Consider the following 20,141-nt stretch of genomic DNA (forward strand, 5'->3'; position numbering starts at 1 on the left):
TGTGTTGCGTATTTTTCTTTGTGGATCTTGGAGAAGCATTTTGGTTGTGTAATATGCCTTATTCTATGTTTGTGGCCACCGATGACAGGTTTTGGGTAATTTGGAAGATCCGGTAGACAGGTTTTTAGCTAGAATAATGGTTATAAGCAGTAACGTGTGGAAATTCATTATGTGGATCTTGTGGATTGATTTTGGTGATTGTTTGTGTGTTTGAGGATGTTGATCTGATATGTGGGAAGTGTGTGGACATTTTATTTTGGTCGCCATGATTGGTTTTAATTGGATTGATTCGACTTGTGTACATGTTTCATCTTTTGTGTCGTGTTCTTGAAGTTGACATGATGAAGACCTAAATTGTTGATGTGGATATATTAGACCGATTGATTTGATCATTTTTTATATCGATGGTTATGTGTGAAGTGTGTATGAGAGAATATGCACAATTTCAAGTGCACAGTTGAAGGATTTGTGCTCTGGAATACAGTAGAATATCATAACACAATAGTATTGTAGAACAGAGTATTTTGTGCTTAAATGGAATTTTTTTTGCCATTTGTAGATGCTACTTATCAGTTCAGATATTCAATTATTACATGTAATCATTTTGTAAGGCAGTGAGTCTTTCGGGGTTGTAGCCCTTACTTGTAATTGAGCAATGAGCTCTAGGAAGTGTGTCTAAATGCATGTGCATTCCCCTTATGTAATATTTGTATACTTCTAACAAAGTATATTAATATTGTGGTTTTTCCCTTAACCGGGTTTCCACGTGAAAATCTTGATGTTATGGTGTTGTTGATCTTTTCTTTGTGTTTTTGCACTATACTTTTCTTCATTTGCATTAAGTGGTTGAAAGAACGGGTTAATATAGTTAAAAATTGCAGAACACTGATTCACCCCCCCACCCCTCTCAGTGTTCCTTGATTCCAACAATTGGTATCAGAGCCTAGTGTTGGAATCAAGGAACACTGGGGGGGGTGAATCAGTGTTCTACCAGTTAACAAATTTTCTAAGTTAACTTTAAACCACCAGAAGCATAAGCATGAAACTGAAATGCAGATACTCAAAACAACCAACCACAAAATCATAACACCAAGATTTTATGTGGAAACCCAAATGGAAAAAACCACAATGGGATTTGAACACACAATATTATTCCACTATGGCCAATAAAAAAATAATATTACATGAGTGGGAATGCATAGGCATTCAAGCACACTGCCTAGAGCTCACTACTCAATTACAATAAGGGCTACAACCCTGGAAGGCTCACTGCCTTACTGATCAATTATAGTAATGAGATACAATGAAATAACTGAAAAATAGCATCTAACAATGCCTAGATGAGTTCCAGTTAAGTGCCAAATCTTTGACTATATATGCTCTGCAACTCTGCTTCATTTCATGTCTCAGTCAACTATTGGATCAAGAATGCACACGTGAAATGGCGCTACAAAGGATTCTTGATCACCACTTGCTTGCATATCAACTATACCATGCACCAAAAATATCTTTTGCATTGGTCTTATATATCTACAATCACAAAATAATCATTTATTAATTCGGTCTGATGATGTAACGTGTAATCATGAGTTGGCTTGATTGAATTACCAAAAACAAATGCGGATCACCAAAATGATGATAAAATGATGTCTGTGTGTCAGCCTAATCATCCCATGCATGATTCATAACACCGCAATCACCGGAAAGCTTCCAGACCAAAACTGATCTACTCAATTTGAAATACTAGGTAACTGGCTAACAGTTGACATCCGCTTCTAGATATCAAGATCTATACTAGATAGGAATATCAAGAAGAGTTGCATTATTGACAACCCTAAACCACTAATCAAGTATCAATATCCACCGGATGAGTGTCTATTGCCAACAATCTCCCCCTTTGGCATTGATGGCAACAATCATGAAAAATGACTAAGTGTTGAAACCTATAAACTTGTACACTGGATCAAAATTGCTAAGGATCCCCCTTAGACAAAGAATTCTGAAACTTGTAACATGCTCTATACATTACACTCTTCTACTGTACATTTTTCATCTTTACTCTCCCCCTTTGATAGCAATTCCAAAGATGGGGTGTTGTCAAAAACTTATATACAGAGATATTTATCAGAAACTTTACAAGTGTTTGAAGATATTAGCAAAAATGGTCTTCAAAAATCCTAAGTGAGTGTCCTACCCACTCTTCAAGTTATCCAAAACTATAATGAATGCACTGAAAACATATGCATGAATCTCCACATCCTTCAGTTCATATGGAACAGGTTGTGTCATAGCCTTCATATAGTCAATTTTATTGCTCAACATGGTGTCTAGCTGGGGAGCAATCAAATGTTGGAGTTCATAGACTCTACTCAAATTTTTGTCCTTATCTGCATTAGGGCTCGAGATTTGATCATTAAGAGCCATTATCTGTGCTTCTACACTACTGGTTAGGGATACATTAGGATAAAAAAACTATGAAATACGAGCAAGTTTACCTTGGCAAATGCTTATTTTCTTTTCTGTATCTACTATGAACTTTGGCAAAATAAGACAAGACTTATATATTTTACTGCCTTCAGCCAATAAACTTGAAATAGTGTGCAGACCTTTATTCAATCTCACTCTATCATCTTCTATAATTTTCTGGAATGTCTGCATTCTTACCTCCTTGAATATATCCAATACTCTCTTAGTATTGGACTTCTCCAAAGAATCAAAATTGGTATTTACATTGTTAATCAATTGAAATAATTTACCAGAGGGGCTAGAATTGAGATCTAGCTGCACACCTAGAACCACCTTCTGCAACACATTAACAGACATCAAAATAATCTTTTTGTCTTTGGATTTTGATTTGACTAGAGCCTGACTGGCCCGAGCTTGTACAGCTGCTGCAAGCATCAACTTTTCAGCAGGAGACATTTGTCCAATATCTAGAGGACCATCAAGATTGATAGAGACTTGGGGTAGGATCCTTGTGACTGGAGGAATGTTAATTGTCAGTTTAACAACTCCCTTCCCTTTATCTACCTTTCCATATCGCACCCCTGACTTCTCTGGCTCCTTCACCTCAGCATCATTCCCTTAATCTTGTGCACCGGTGTTGCCACTTATTGCAATATCATCCTTTTGAATCTCAAGAACTTCTCCAACATTATCTACCACCGAAAGATTTGTATTGATCTCAACATCAAGTGTTGCATTACCTTGGTCTTCTGGATGCTCCTCGGTCTGATTTTCATCCTTTAGATCACTAGAGACACCTTCCTTTACTTCCACATGGGAAGCCTGAAATGCATCAATGTACAAGGGGTTGTTCTTCATGATTCTTCTCCAGATATCCTCAGTTTCCCTCCTCGCCTCTTCAAACCTTCCAATCATCAACCTGTTCACCCCATTTCTACTTCTATATTCTTTCTTATTAGCTTCCTCAAGGAGCCTTTTGGCTTCATCTTGGGAGATACAAGGGCAAACATTAATCAATTCTCTTTCTTTCATTTTTTTATCTATTTTGCTAGCAGTCAACCTCCTCACATCAATAATGTTGTATAGATCTTTAGGGATGCTTCGCTCCAATTTGATCAAAGTTTTGCTAAAGTTATGTAAATACGAAACAATAATTTCTTCAACTTTTCTCTGATCTGCCTCATCTAGATTTTCATAATATACTCCAATATTTTTCAAATTTCCATCAATAATTATCTCATCAATCAATTGGTTTGTTGTCAATGGAGGAACAAATGTATATTTACCTTGAAAATCATCGAATTCAATATCTTTATCAAGTTGAGTTCTAGTCTTCATTCCCCTCTTGGGTCTTTTGATAAGGGTAGGTTCAGATTTAGCTTTCTTGTTCTCGACTGCACCACCAGACTGAGCTTTCCTCACAACTCTTACAAAATCTCCTCTCTTCTTAGCCTTATCTGCTTCTTCATCTGATTTGGTCTTAGAGGTCATGGGAGATACAAAAACATAGGTTCATTTAGGCTTCTCCTTTTTCTTCAAAATTCCCTTTCCAGATGAGCTTTGTCCTGATGATGGTACTATTGGAGTAGGGGCAGACTTGGTCTCTTTTGGCTTGGCTTTAGAGGGAACCAGTTCGGCCTTAGGCTTCTTGGGTTCCTCCTTAGCCTCCATTTGAGCATGTTTCTCCCTAGCCTACTTTATGTTCTCTTGGGTAAATCCCATCTGTACTTCCATTTCCTCAACCATCTTAGATACTTTTCTCTTCCTAGTAGGTGTAGTGAACTGCATGTGCAACTCTAGGTCATTTTTCGTAAATGTGTTGAATCTTCCTTCTTTCTTATCAACTGGCTGACTTAACATATGTTGAGCATAGACATCAAGGGTATCAGCATCAACTTCATAACCCATTGGGATAATCCACACAATCCTTGGCTCAACGACTTCCATTAGACATTGGTCTTTATCAACCATGAAGAAAATTGTTTTCTTATACTTCTCCACTATCTCTTTTGGGATTATTTCTTTGCTCTTCATTATGGCTTGAAACTTTTTGAAATAACCCCATAGGATGGATATCCTCATTGTGCCATCACCAATCTCCATAATCCCTTCCTTGATTTGCATACCAACTGGCTTGTCATAGGCCCATTGGACCTTTCCTTGAATATTAGGGATTTCATTCATGAAATATAGAGCCAAACAGATAATAAGGGTGCCAAACTTAAAGGTGTGCTTCTTGTCTTGTTTAATTTTATTCAAACTTCTCAGTAACTCATTCAAGAGAACTTTACATAAGTCATACCACTTATCTTCCTTTAGCATCTAATAGGCAGAGTATATTATTGTACTAGAGACAAAGTTTTGTCTACTTGCCTAGTATACTTTATATCCAACCACCATTTATGCAAACTTCATATCATACTCCAGAATTTTATTGATTGTCATATCTCTGTTGTCAAATTGAGAACCAGTGGCAACAATCACAATATTATTTGATATTTTCCTTAAGCTGGGAACTTCACCGGATGCGCTCAAACAAGTCACGCCATGGATTTCTTGCTTAGTGATCTTGTAAGGCTTATCCAACCACATAAATTCATCGTGAATTCTATTGAGTATGAACTAGATCCATTCTTTCTCATCAAATGTTTGAAAGTGTACAAACTAAGAGAAACCCTTGGCCTACAAATGCTGATATTTTGGCTTGAGATTTCCCAATTTGTCTTCCAGATGATTGTTGTACAGGGTCAACATGTCAGCACTGCCGAGTTCATCAAGATCATAGTGGATATATGCCCTGATGTCCTTATTATGAAGAATGTCGTAGGGTACAGAGGAAAAATGATGCAGAGCCCTCCTTGTAACCTGCCAAACACTTCAAAATGTATGACACTGACCCCTTAAAACAAGAATGGGATCCTCTCAAGGCAAGGCTCTACAACATTAGTTCAATCTTCTCACCATCTTCAAGATTCATGCCTACTCAATCTTGGGTATCTTGCTCCAACACACTCTATGATACCTCCAAGGGTTACAAATCATTTTCATACTGGTCTTTGGTCATACAAGACTCTCCAAGGTCAGACCAAGCACCCGTTGTAAGGATTCATACCCATTCCTTAAGAAACCTACCCAATTAGGCCTAGTGGCTTGTAGCCCTTTTTAGCGGGTAAAGAGACCTTAAGTTCAAACTTTCCCAAACACCATGGAAAAAAAATTATTGATTAAAGTACCCTTTTGGAAGTTACACAAATCCCTAAAAGGAAGGGTCAGGGTCTGGCAAGGAAAGGTCTAAGCCGGTAGGATCTTGATTGTCTTAAAGGGCTAATTAGGCCTCTTTTGTGAAGCACCTATATTCAGATGAATGAACTAACCAATTAAAATCCCATGGGAATGTGGGGAACCATAAACCATAAGGGATTATAGGATTACATGCCTGGAATCATTGCCATTTGCACACAAGGGTAACTTTGTTGTTCAAGGTCTACGTAGCCACATAGAGATGTCTACCTAGGGTCGCTTCAAACACACCTCTCCCTTGATCCTCCTAAAAAAAACTCTTGGAATCCTAGAATACACTGACCATAATTTCCTTTCACCAAATCCCATGGGTCTCATATTGATAAAGTGCAAGATATGGTGATGGAGGAGGAAAAACACAAGGTAAACCCTGGTTTTCTGGGCACCTACAATAAAATTTGAATATCAGGAGAAAAACACACAACTAAGACTTAAAACCAAAGCCAAAATAAATTTAACTCTCCTCTCCAACCAATTCACATCATTGGGAATGGATCCCAATATATACAGTATCGTACCACAGACCAAAACTCCAGAATTGCAGGAAAAACTCAGAATTCTATTAGTTTGTTGTCATCAAAACTCTTCTCTGTATAGTGTCCCCTTGGGAATGGATCCACAAGGTGTATAAACCACTCCACAACTTCTCTCAATTGAGAACCAAGAGGTTATAGCCATTGGAGGAGTTTCAAATAAGAAAAAATGTAAAAAATGCATAAAAGTTGCTCATGACAACTTTTGACAACTTTTGTAAAAGTTGTCAAAATGTCATCTTTCACCACCTAATGCCTTGGGTCAAGTTTAACCCCTCCTAAAACATATTAGAAGAACTAAAACCAACACATTTGATCCCCTATTTTCCAAAAGTCCTAATTGGCTTATAGAAATGCCAAAATAGGAGTTTGGCTCACAAGATGGGGTTCATTATTACAAACACACAATGCATGATTGAAAACCTATGCAAAAACATTCTAAAGACATGTTTGTTTCCTTATCCTCCCTTCTCAGAGTCTAACTCATCATCTTGAAGGATTTGATGGGGTACCCTTGCACCATACTCCCCAAAAGAAGAAATCTCAAGTCCACTTGAGATGAGAGTTTGCAGGTCTGCACCATGGTCTTTGATCTATTGCTTTGTCATCCAGACTGCTTCAGAATCAGGTTGTCCTTTCCAAGCCACCAAATACTCCATGTAAACTTTTCTCCTGGTTCACTTTGCAACCTTAGTGTCTAGAACCTTATGCAACTTTGGAGGTTCATGTTTCGGAATGTCAACATTAGCAATAACGTCAATTGTGCCTTCTCCTGCACCAACACTTCATTTATAAAGAGTAAAGTCACAAACATTAAAGATAGGTGACAAACCAAGATCAGATGGTAGTTGAAGTTCATAGGCATTTGGACCATATTTCTTCAAGATTTGGTAGGGTTCAATCTTTCTTTGCATTAGCTTTGTATATCTACCTTTTGGAAGTATTTCCTTCTTCAAGTGAACCCACACCAAGTCTCCCACATCAAACTGAACATCTCTCTTCTTTTTGTCAGCTTGAGCTTTATATCTTTCTACAGATTATTGAAGATGAGTCTTAACTTGGTCATGGATTTCCTTTATGGCAGTAGCAAAGGTTTCTCCATTTGCACTAATGGCTTCTCCTTGAGGTAGCTCTCTCAACTCCATCACACCCCTTGGGTGGATGCCATATACAATCTAAAAAGGTGACTTACCGGTACTCCTATTCATTGTATCATTATAGGATAATTCTACCTAAGACAATATACTATCCCACCTTTCTCCATGTTGTCTAGTCAAACACCTTAGTAGATTCCCTAGTGACCTGTTTACAACTTCAGGTTGGTCATCTGTTTGGGGATGGTATGCTGAGGAGAAGGATAAATTTGTACCAAGCTTCTTCCAAAGGGTCCTTCGAAAGTGACCAATAAATTTCACATCCCTATCAGAGACTATAGTCAAAGGCAAACCATATATCTGAACAATCTCCTTAAATAACAAGTTTGCAACATAAGGGGCATCACAAGTGGTTTTGCATGGCAAGAAATGTGCCTTCTTAATAAACCTATCCACCACTACAAAAACACTATCATATCCTTTCCTTGTCCTAGGCAATCCTAAAAAAAATCCATACTTATACTTTCTCATGGTCTTGAAGGTATGGGTAAAGGCTAGTATAGGCCTGCATTGGTGGACTTTCCCTTTGCCTTTTGGCAGATCACACATGTCTCCACAAATCTCCTGACATATGCCTGTAGTTTGGGCTAAAAATAATGTCTCTTCACCAAATCTAGTGTCTTGTCAAGACCAAAATGGTCTGCCATTGCTCCATAATGTTTCTCCTTAATTATATTCAGTCTCATAGAGAATTTGGGTATGCATAGTTGTGCACCCTTAAACAACAATCCATTTTGAATAAAAAATTCAGAATACTCAACATGAAACCGTTCATCAAATAAATTACATACCTTATAGGCCTCTCCAAAATCTTCATCACCCTCATACATGGCTTTCAAGGAGTCTATTCCAACACTCTCTAACTAAATCTGATTTGTAGCTAGGACTCTTTTGCTCAAAGCATGTGCCACCTTATTCTTGACCCCTTTCTTGTGCTTAAGAATGAAAGTGAAAGCTTGTAGGGTCTCTACCCAATTCATGTACTGGTGATTCAACTTTTCTTGACTATTTATAAAGCTAAGGGCCTGATTGTCTATGAAAACTATGAATTATTTTGGTAGCATGTAGTGTCTCCACTTTTTCAAGGATTGGACTAGAGCATACATCTCTAGGTCATAGGATGAATATCTTCTCTTTGCCTCATTCAACTTCTCACTGAAGAAAGAAATAGGTATTCCTTCTTGACTGAGCACTGCCCCAATAGCCATGTGACTAGCATCACACTCCACTTGGAAGATCTTATTAAAATCAGGTAGGGCAAAGATCAGTTGCTCAGCAACTTTTCTCTTCAATGATTCAAAAGAGTTATCTGCTTCTTCTGTCCAACCAAACCTACAATTTTATCCTCCCTTTATGGTATCAAGCATAGGATCACAAATATGGCTAAAGCCTCTTATAAACTTCCTATAGAAGGTAGCTAAGCCATGGAAACTTCTAACATCATTCATTGTTCTAGGTGTAGGCCAAGACAATATGGAACTCATCTTTTCTTGAGCCATTTTCAATTCACCATATGAGATTAAAAACCCCAAATAAATGATCTCTTCCTACATAAAGAAACACTTTTCCAAGTTGATCATTAATTGTTCTTCATACAATCTTCTTAGGACCAGGTCTACATGTTTTAGATGCTCTCCTTTGGTTTGACTGAAAACTAGAATGTCATCTAGATAGACTATAACAAATTTCCTTATGAAATCCCTCAAGATTTCATTCATTAACCTCATAAAGGTACTAGGTGCATTGGATAAGCCAAAGGGCATGAATTTCCACTCATACAACCCCTCATTTGTTTTAAATGCATTCTTCCACTCATCTCCCGGCCTAATCCTAATCTAATGATAGCCACTCTTTAAGTCAACCTTTGTAAAATACCTAGCACCCCCCAAATAATCTAACAAATCTTAAATCCTAGGAATTGGAAACCTATACCCAATATTAATCTTGTTGATGGCTCTTGATTCGGTGCAAAGCCTCCAAGTGCCTTCCTTTTTGGGTGCCAAGACTGTAGGGACTCCACATGGGCTCAAACTTTTTCCAATCAATCCAGACTCCAACAATTCTTCAACCTGTTTTGCCATCTCAACATTCTAATCCAGTGTGAGCTTGTATGCTGCTTTATTAGGAAAGTTGGATCCAAGTATAAGGTCTATACAATGGTTTATGTCCCTCATGGGAGGTAGTGACCTTGGCATTCCATCAGAGATGACAACCTTGTATTTGTCTAGTAGCTGCTGCACTGCAGGGTCAATCAACCTCAATCCATCCTCTTTCTTGTCTTCAGACCTCTCCACCTTTGTTACTATTGGAATAGGGATAAGGGCATAATAGACCATGCCTTCATTTGCCATGTTCTTCATGAACTACTTCCCTCCTAACACCAACACCTTGGCCTCCTTTTGTTTGGTCTCCTCCTCATCCTCCATCAAATGTAGCAACTCAATCACCTTACCATCTTTAGTGATGGAATATGTATTCCTAGCACCATCATGTTGTGACTTCAAATCAAATTGCCATGGTCTCCCAAATAGGAGATGACAAGCATCCATCTTTGCAATGTCAAACATCAACCTATCTCTATAGGTTCCGATCTGGAATTCTACCCAAGCCTACTCTTCCACAATAGCTTGTTGTCCTTGTGTGAGCCATGAGACCTTGTAGGGGAAAGGGTGAGGTAGTCTCCTCAACTTTAGTTTCTCCACCATCTCTAGAGACACAAAGTTCTCAGTTGAACTGGAATCTATTAGGACCTTGTATACTTTTCCACCCGCTTTGCAAGTGGTCTTGAATAGAGACTTCCTCTATGGGGGTTCTCTATCAGACCTCTTCATAGTAGTTACTGCTCTTCTGATCATCAAAGCTTCACCTCTTTTAGGGTAGCCATAGCTATCAGGGGTATTGACACTTTGGTATGTGTTTGCACTGACCACACTTTGGCAGTCAACCTCTAAAATTAAGTTACTTCTCCTTTCTCCCATGGAACTAGTAGGTTTATCCGAGCATCTATTAGCCATGTGTCTCTCTTGATTGCAGTTATAACATCTGATTGGACCTCTACATTGAGATCTCCCTCTAAATGGAGGTCTTCTTCCTCTGAAGTTACCTCTCTGATTGTATCCTCCATTGGAACTACTCTCTCCTTTAGTGCCTTCTTGACTGGTTTCACTTTGGTTTCCAAAACCATTTCCCTTACTTCTGAAAAAATTTCTTGCACCCCTCTGTTGTCTTCCTCTTCCTTTAATGTTCTACTCTTGTCTCCTTTTGATCTTCTCTTCCACCTTGATAGCAATTTGATGGCATCTACCAATGGTATCTAGGCTAAGAAGGTTTAATTCTTCTTGAATGTTGTACCTTAATCCATCCAGGTACCAAGCAACTTTCTCACTCTCTTCCTCTTTTTTTTTAGACTTCATGCATAGCCTTTGGAACTCCTCAGTGTATGATTTCACATCCATCTCCTTCTACTTAAGATTTTGTCTCCTCTTATGGAGTTGTATTTCATATTCTTTGGGTACATAGGCCTCTTTGATTAAGGCAACCATCCTCTTCCAAGAAACAATCTTGGGCTTGTTGTCCTTCTCTCTTTCCTCTTGGACAAAGTTCCACAAAGCTAGGGTTGCTCTCTTCAACTTGGACTTAGCAATCTTCACCTTTTGGTGTCCTGGAATGTCTTCACATTCAAAGAAACTAGACAGGGAGTCTATCCAATCCACCACAACATCTGGTTCCATCTTCCCAGTGAAAACTGTCAAATCAATCTTCTGCTCCATGGTTCTCCTCTCCATGGATTTGAGGGCATTAAGGAAGTGCCTCTGGTCAGGAGGAATCACCTCTTCCTCTGACATAGGGATCTCATCCTCATCCCCTTCTTCACCACTACCAGTACCTCCATCTTCCTTCCCATCTACTTTGCCTCTCAACCTCTCTCGCTCCATCTACATTGCCTTGCAAGCAGTGGCCTGCTCTCTCACAATCTTTGCCAATTCCATGTTGGTGATCAATCATCTAGGGACCTCTTCTTCTTATCCCTCTGACATCTCTCAATTCTTTATCTCCTTACCAAAGCCATTACTAGCTCTGATACCACTTGATGTAGAGACCTCCTTGTAACCTACCAAACACCTCAAAATGTATGACATTGACCCCTCAAAACAAGAATGGGATCCTCTCAAGGCAAGGCTCTACAACATTAGTTCAATCTTCTCACCATCTTCAAGACTCATGCCTACTCAATCTTGGGTATCTTGCTCCAACACACTCTATGATACCTCCAAGGGTTACAGATCATTTTCATACTAGTTATGGGTCATACAAGACTCTCCAAGGTCAGACCAAGCACCGGTTGTAAGGATTCATACCCATTTTTTAAGAAACCTACCCAATTAGGCCTAGTGGCTTGTAGCCCTTTTTAGCGGGTAAAAAGACCTTAAGTTCAAAATTTCCCAAACACCCTAGCAAAAAAATTATGGATTCAAGTACTCTTTTTGAAGTTACACAAATCCCCAAAAGGAAGGGTCAGGGTCTGACAAGCAAAGGTCTAATCCGGTAGGATGTTGACTGTCCTAAAGGGCTAATTAAGCCTCTTTTGTGAAGCACCTATATTTATATGAATGAACCAACCAATTACAATCCCATGGGCATGTGGGGAACCATAAACCATAAGGTATTGTAGGGTTATACTCCTGGAGTCATCACCATTTGCACAGAAGGGTAACTTTGTTGTTCAAGGTCTAGGTAGCCACATAGAGATGTCTACCTAGGGTCACTTCAAACACACCTCTCCCTTGATCCTCTTGAAAAAAACTCTTGGAATCCTAGAATAAACTAACCATACTTGCCTTTCACCAAATCCCATGGGTCTCAGATTGATAAAGTGCAAGATATGGCCATGGAGGAGGAAAAACCCAAGGTAAACCCTGGTTTCCCGGGTACCTACAGTAAAACTTGAATATCAAGAGCAAAACACACAACTAAGACTTCAAACCAAAGCCAAAAAAAATTTAACTCTCCTCTCCAACCAATTCACATCATTGGAAATGGATCTCAAAAACTCAGAATTCTATTAGTTTGTTGTCATCAAAACTCTTCTTCATACAGTCTCCCCTTGGGAATGGATCCACAAGGTGTATAAACCACTCCACAACTACTCTCAACCAAAACCAAGAGGTTAGAGCCGTTGGAGGAGTTTCAAATAAGCAAAAATTTAAAAAGTGCATAAAAGTTGCTCATGAAAACTTTTGCAAAAGTTGTCAAAATGTCATCTTTCGCCACCTAATGCCTTGGGTCAAGTTTAACCCCTCCTAAAACATCTTAGAAGCACTAAAACCAACACATTTGATCCCCTATTGTCCAAAAGTCCTAATTGGCTTATAGAAATGCCAAAATAGGAGTTTGGCTCACAAGATGGGGTTCATTATTACAAACACACAATGCATGATTGAAAACCTATAGAAAACATTCTAAAGACATATTTGATGCCTTATCATCCCTTCTCAATGTCTGACTCATCATCTTGAAGAGTTTGATGGGGTGCCCCTGCACCAAAAATGCTCCTTCGGGATCATCCTAGACTGATTTGAAATGATGTTTCTTGAAAACGGGTCGAGCACTATCCTTGATTTCCATAACCAGTGGGGTAGAAATTCTAGATAATGATGTCATTGATAAATTAGGGTTTTACAAAAACTGATAGCTTGAAATGTTTAAATACCTCAATTCACAATCGGAGACAAAAATTCAATTTAGGATTGTTGTAATCGTTGTTTAGATTGCCAAATTACTTTGCTCTACTGCTTTACACCTTCTCTTGATCGCATTGTGAGAAATAAAGCTTTGAAATGCCTATTTAACCTTTGAAAACCTAATTCTACATTGCAATAAATGTTGCAACCAGTTACCTTGATTTTTCATGAAGTGACTTATCGGAACATCAAATCTTCACTAAATCTTTCGGATAACATCTGCATATATGATTTAATCCTTCTACAACCTTCCAGAATCAATTGCAGATCTCCAAAGAGGGGGTTCTGAGAATCTGCATGAAAAGTTCCCCCTATGGCAAAAAGCCCTAGTTGTCGAATGAAGACTCTGCACCGGATTCGGGTGCAGATCCATTTTCTGCCTTTGATTCATCTTTTCTAACCCATGGCTTCTCATGCTTGTCTCTGATCTCCTCTACCTTTGCCTTGCCTTTCTCATCTGCTTTGTTCTTGTCTACCGAAGCACTCATGTTACATTTTTGCTTCTGCAATATTTTGTAATGTGACCAGTTTTATTGCATGCACAACAAACAAATTCAAAATAGGTCTGAAGTTCATCTGATTTGGTCTCGCCCTACACTGGTTAGAGATATGCCCAAACATCCCACAAGCATAGCATCTTTGGACTTGAAAATTATTCATTGTCGCTCTGCACATGTTTGACTTGTGACCAAAATAATTGCATATGAAACACTGACTAGTAAAGGTAAGACCATTATTCACATTATTCATTTCATTATTCACATTACTTCTACTTTGATTTGCCATATGACCAAATTTATTGCAAGTAAAGCATCTACCATTGAATTTATGAGCATTAGGCTATCTTATCGGAGGATTCTTATTCTTAGGTTTTGCATTGCTTTGTCCAGATCTAGAGGATTCTCCTTTCTCAAATCCAAGTCCTCGCATATCATTTCCATGTCTTTGACTTTCCAACAATTCTTTAAGTCTTTCTCATCTAGCATTGAATTTGTCTTTATATTCATTTCCAGTAGCAAGTTCATCTCTTAGGGCAACAATCTATCTTTCAAGTTCTTGACCACTATTCCTTGATTGTTTCAACTCAAGATTCAACTGATCATTCTCATAGGTAAGCCAGAAGCATTCATCTTCTCTTTCCTTCAATGATTGAGTCAAATTATCTTCATTCTTCTTCTGGTCCTCAATCTCCTTAGTCAGTCTCATCACAATGGATTGCATTCCATTCTTCAATGCAACATTCTCTCTCTCAAGCTTGTCAACTTTGTCTTGATTCTCAATGCATCAATCTTCCTTCTCCTTTAGCTTATCCATCAGCTCTTTTCTCTTGTCTCTTATAGATTTCACTTGATCCTTAAATTCATTAATGAAGTCTTTAGCTGCATTCAGGTTTCTCTTTATGGTACTGATCTCATTTCTTGTTGCATCAAGATCCTCAAGTGCCACACTAAGTTGTCTCTGAAATGTTCTAAGTTAACTTTAAACCATTAGAAGCATAAGCATTAAACTAAAATGTAGAAACTCAAAACAACCAACCACAAAATCATAACACCAAGATTTTTACATGGAAACCCAAATGGAAAAAACCACGGTGGGATTTGAACCCACAATATTATTCCACTATGACCAATAGAAAAATAATATTAGATGAGGGGGAATGCATAGGCATTCAGGCACACTTCCTAGAGCTTATTACTCAATTGCAATAAGGGCTACAACCTCGAAAGGCTCATTTCCTTACTGATCAATTACAATAATGAGATACAATGAAAGAACTCCAAAATACACACGTGAAACTATGCTACAAAGGACTCTCGATCACCACTTGCTCTCATATCAACTATACCATGCACCAAAAATATCTTCTGCACCAGTCTTATATATTCGCAATCACAAAATAATCCTTTATCAAGTCAACCTAATGATGTAACATGTAATCATGAGTCGTCTTGACTGGATCACCAAAAACAAATGTGGATCACCAAAAAGATGATAAAATGATCTCTATGTCTGCCTAATCATCCCATGCATGATTCATAACACCACAATCACCAGAAAGCTTCCAGACCAAAACTGATCTCCTCAACCTGAAATATCGATTAACTGGCTACCTGTTGACATCCGCTTTCGGATATCAAGATATGTGATTACCCGATAGGAATATCAAGAAGAGTTTCCATCAATGACAACCCTAAACCACTAATCAAGTATCAATATCCACCATATGAGTGTCAATTTCCAACACCTAGTTCCTTGGAAGAAGGCTAAGAGCTTGAGGTGGATCTGAGAAAGTGAATCAATGGATTCCAGTAGTCTTAGATAACAGCTGGTTGTTGCTATTGAATATATTGATCATGCACAAGATGAGAACCCACAAGTGAAAGAAAATCTTAAAGATGCTAAGGAATACATTGAAACATTGAAAGGTTAGTTGAACAAATCAAGGGAAAAGAGAAAGGAACTTGTTGATAAGATAAAAGAGAAAGAAAGTAAAAGCATTGATGAAGAAGCCCTGAAAGAAAAGACTGAAGAGTGTGAGAGACTTGCTAGAGCTAATATGGTCCATAGGAATGAGATGGAAGACATTGTGATGAGATTAACAAAGGAGATTGAAGAAAGGAAGAAGAATGAGAAGAAGCTTGCTCAATCCCTAAAAGACAAATCTAAAGAATGTTGCAGACTTGAGGATGAGAATGGACAGTTGAAGACTGACCTACAAGATGCTAGGGAGCATGAGGAAGATCTTGCAAAGTAGGTCCTCCTTCACAAATTTTATCTTGATGCAATAAATGAGTATAAGGAGAAGTTCCAAATTAATTCAACCAAGCTAGATGAGATGCTTGCAAGTCAGAAGAATCCTAATGATACACAAGGTCTTGGATTTGAGAAAGGTGAAATCTCCAAGTTAGCTCAATAGAAGAACAACTCAAAAAGGCCTCTAGTAAGGAAACCTAATGCTCATAAAGTCAATGGTAACTATTTTATTTGCAATAAATTTGGTCATATGGATAGTCAATGCAAAAATAGGATGAACAATAATGGTCCATCTTTTACTGGTCAATGCTTGAAATACAACAAATATGGTCATAAGTCAAAGGAGTGTAGAAGTGTGATGAATAAATTTTCAGAATAGGAGAAATGTTAGATGCTATGCATGTGGTATGTTTGGACATGTTGAAGAACACAAATGGACACTAAGAGGGGGGTTAAATCAGTGTATTTTAAAACTTTTAACTATGTGTGCAAATACTACTATTGTAAATTAATTGAAAACCCACATGCACAAGAGCACATCACATAACACTAGATGTACGATGAAAACCCAATGTGGGAAAAACCTCGATGAGAATAGTTGTTGGAGTCTACTGCTCCAATCCAACCTCACAGTAAGTAACAATTTACAATATGTTTTAGAGCACCAACCCCTGAAACTTTAGGGCACCAACCCAAGGAGAACCAACCACTAATTTTATGAGAAACTACTCAAAGGAGAACCTACCCCTGCTCTAAGCACCCACTCAGAGATTTACAATGATTTATCAAGTTTACAACACAATGACAAAGCCTAGTTACAAATCAATTTTGTAACACTTACAAGTTTCTCATATCATGAGAATAAATTTCTCTGCCTGTTAAGGGTTTATCTTATGTTTCTCCTCCTTCCTCTGGTTATCTTCTTCTGCTACTACATTACACTTTTGAATACTCTGTTCTTAATCTTTTTCTTCTTTACTCTGCCTTAGCCTCACTTTTCTCAAGCTACTCTATGTCCTCAATCTTCAGTTGCTACAACAACCCTCTCTTCTTTGTTTCTCCAACTACACACACTCTAACTCCCTCTATCTATCTCATACATCAGTCCACTACACTTCAGCACATCACAAGAGATTTCGTTAGTTTCGCTAAAATTTTATCTCTCTTATCTACTCCAAATGAATCATGTCAGATTACTCTACCTCCTATCAGCCTTCTCTTTCAACGAGATCTTATTCTTTGTCTGCAGGATGATTTTAGACTGGCTACATACATTAAATGTGTTTCATCTATCTTCAGGTCGATCTATGCATAGATTACTTTGTTTTGTAATATCAATCTATCCTTCTAGGATATGATTTGCAATAGATTGGATATCCCTTCTTGGATCAATCTCCTGCGATAAATGACCCTATTCTATTTTCTTCTTTTTGGTCTATATACTTATTCACTTTCAGCACTAGGTTGCTATATTTAAAAAACTTGATCTACCTAGTAGATCTGATCCAACCATTGTTGATCATCTAGAGATCATCAACAAACTGCAATAGGGTCACCATTAATGTGTTCTTCATCCTCTATCGATCTGCTCTAAGAAGGTTGACAATAACCTCATTAAGATCTCTACAACCACCAACCTCTGCATATTTGATTCCATTATCGACCACTTGGGGGCCACTTGTCTTCATTTTTTGCATCCACACCACTTGGTCAATGTCGGTCAACTACCACATAAGCCTCTACATCTATCAGCATGCAAATGTGACATCTGATTCACTCCATATATGCCACATTGTTGAGTCAAACATGGTCAACACCCAGGTGGACAGTTGGGTTCTTCATACTGTGGCAGATCTCCATGATATACGCCTTGCGGGATAAGCTTGGTCTTTCATGCCAAACAATTTGAATCAAGTTTAACTCTCCACCGTAAATCTACCTACACGTTGGTGAATTGAACAGTCATCAATGGTCAATCTGATATTCACCTCCACGTTGGTAAATGACCTCACTCTCAGCCAATAAGAAAGTTTCGCGTCGATCCTTCCTCACAACTCATCCTTGAGGCCTCACCATCAGCTCTGACCTCTACGTCGACATGTGGCATCATCCTGCAATGTCGCAATGGTAAATGCTCCTGCACCTTCCAATCGCGGGATCACGGGGACCGTCAGATCGGGTCGCTCTTTAACTCCTTGCCACGATGACCGCCAACAATAACCGCTTAACCATCGAGCACCCTTTGATCAACCTTTAAAACATCTTTATCCATTTTTAGAATGTGCGAAAAGATGCACCTTTTAGTTGACCAGGCTTTAACTCATTCTCATTGACCTTTTATTTAAAACCCCTTTTTACACCTACCTTGGCCAACTTTGTTGTGACATATGGAATCTCCAAGACAGATGGAAGCTCATCGCGATCTTGTGATGAGTAGGATGGTCAAACCAGGTCATCACGACATTGCAAGGACTTTAGCAAAGAACACTACACTGAAAAGAAAAGCAAAGGGACCCACCCACGGGAAAATAAAATAAAGTGTGCTTAGACTTAGGGAAAAATAACAAGGTGCTGACCAACAGATTAATGCCTAGGAAAAAAGACATGGCCCCTCCAACAACTAGTTGACCCTCAAACTTAAGTAAAAAAGGTAATGCAAAATTATAACAGGATTAAGGGTTTTAATGAGAGGACTTTATCAAACAAATAAAAACCCTAAACCCTAAGCTTGAGGGTGATGATAGAGACCAAATGAATGGTACATAGCAATGAATGGAACTTCCAATTTTTTATCATGACACATCTGCCAAAGATGTCAACCTGTCAATCTGAACTCTCCACTGCATCTTGTCTCATCTCTCCACTTCATCTACATCAGCCAAAGCCCTGCACACACAAATGATTTTATACATGATAACTCTGCAACCTGCAACACTTATTGTTTCTTTGCATCACTTGTTGACATCAATGACAATAATACCAACAATCTCCCCCTTTTCCATTGATGTCAACACACACAGAGGCAACTCATTCTCCCCCTTTTACAACAATGGCAAAGGGACATGCACTTTTCCTGCCATTAACACCTGTACACTTCTTCTCCCCCTACAGAAATTTAGCCATTAGACGTACAACCTGGATAATGTCTATCAATTGATGTTTTCAGTAGATTCCACTAGACGAACCATTATTATAATATAAAAGGCAGCTTTGATACTGCTCATAAGAATTTCAAAACTCCCCCTGAGATTGCACATGAGGTTCAAGGAAGAAAAAGACAGTAAAATAGTATGCTCCCCCTAAACCATAGATCTCAATCATGCATTTTAGTGCTAAAGGAAGGTAGAACAACACCCAACTTGTATCTTAGATACTCAAATGTGTCCTTTAGAAGAGGGTTTATGAAAATGTTAGCAATTTGCTCACTTGTGAGAACATATTCAACCTTTGCCTCCTTTTCTGCAACCTTTTCCATAAGAAAATGATATTTAATTCCAATGTGTTTTGTCCTTAAGTGCATGACAGGGTTCTTTGATATATTAATTGCACTTGAGTTGTCACACATAATGAGAATAGGATCCAAAAACTCTACCAGAATATCCTTGAGAGTTTGCTTCATCCACAAGACTTGTGAGAAACATCTAGCAACTGCAATATACTCTGCTTTAGATGTGGATAGGGAGATAAAATCTTGCTTCTTATTGTGTCATGAAACCAATCTATCACCGAGGAAGAAGGCTCCACCAATGGTGCTCTTACTATCATCTATGCAACCTGCCCAATTAGCATTAGTATAGGCTTGTAATGTGAAATCTCCTTTCTTTGGATACCATAAGCCATAACTAAGTGTTCCTTGTAGATACTTGAAGATTCTTTAACAACATTTACATGTGATTGCTTTGGAGCATCTGAAATCTTGCTACCATGCACACTACTTGTACAATATTTGGCCTTGAAGTTGTAAGATACAACAGGCTTCTAATCATGGATCTATACAAGGTCTGATCAACACTAGGTGACTGGACATCTTTTCTCAACTTGCATCTTGTCACCATGGAGGTACTAACCGGTTTGTTGTCCTCCATTTGAAACTTTTTCAACATGTCCTTTGCATACTTGGTTCGGGAGATGAATATTCCTTTTTCCTATTGTGATATTTGCAAACCAAGAAAATATGATAACTCTCTGAGCAT

The sequence above is a fragment of the Cryptomeria japonica genome, chromosome 10, assembly GCF_030272615.1.
Source record: "Cryptomeria japonica chromosome 10, Sugi_1.0, whole genome shotgun sequence".
Lineage (NCBI taxonomy): Eukaryota > Viridiplantae > Streptophyta > Pinopsida > Cupressales > Cupressaceae > Cryptomeria > Cryptomeria japonica.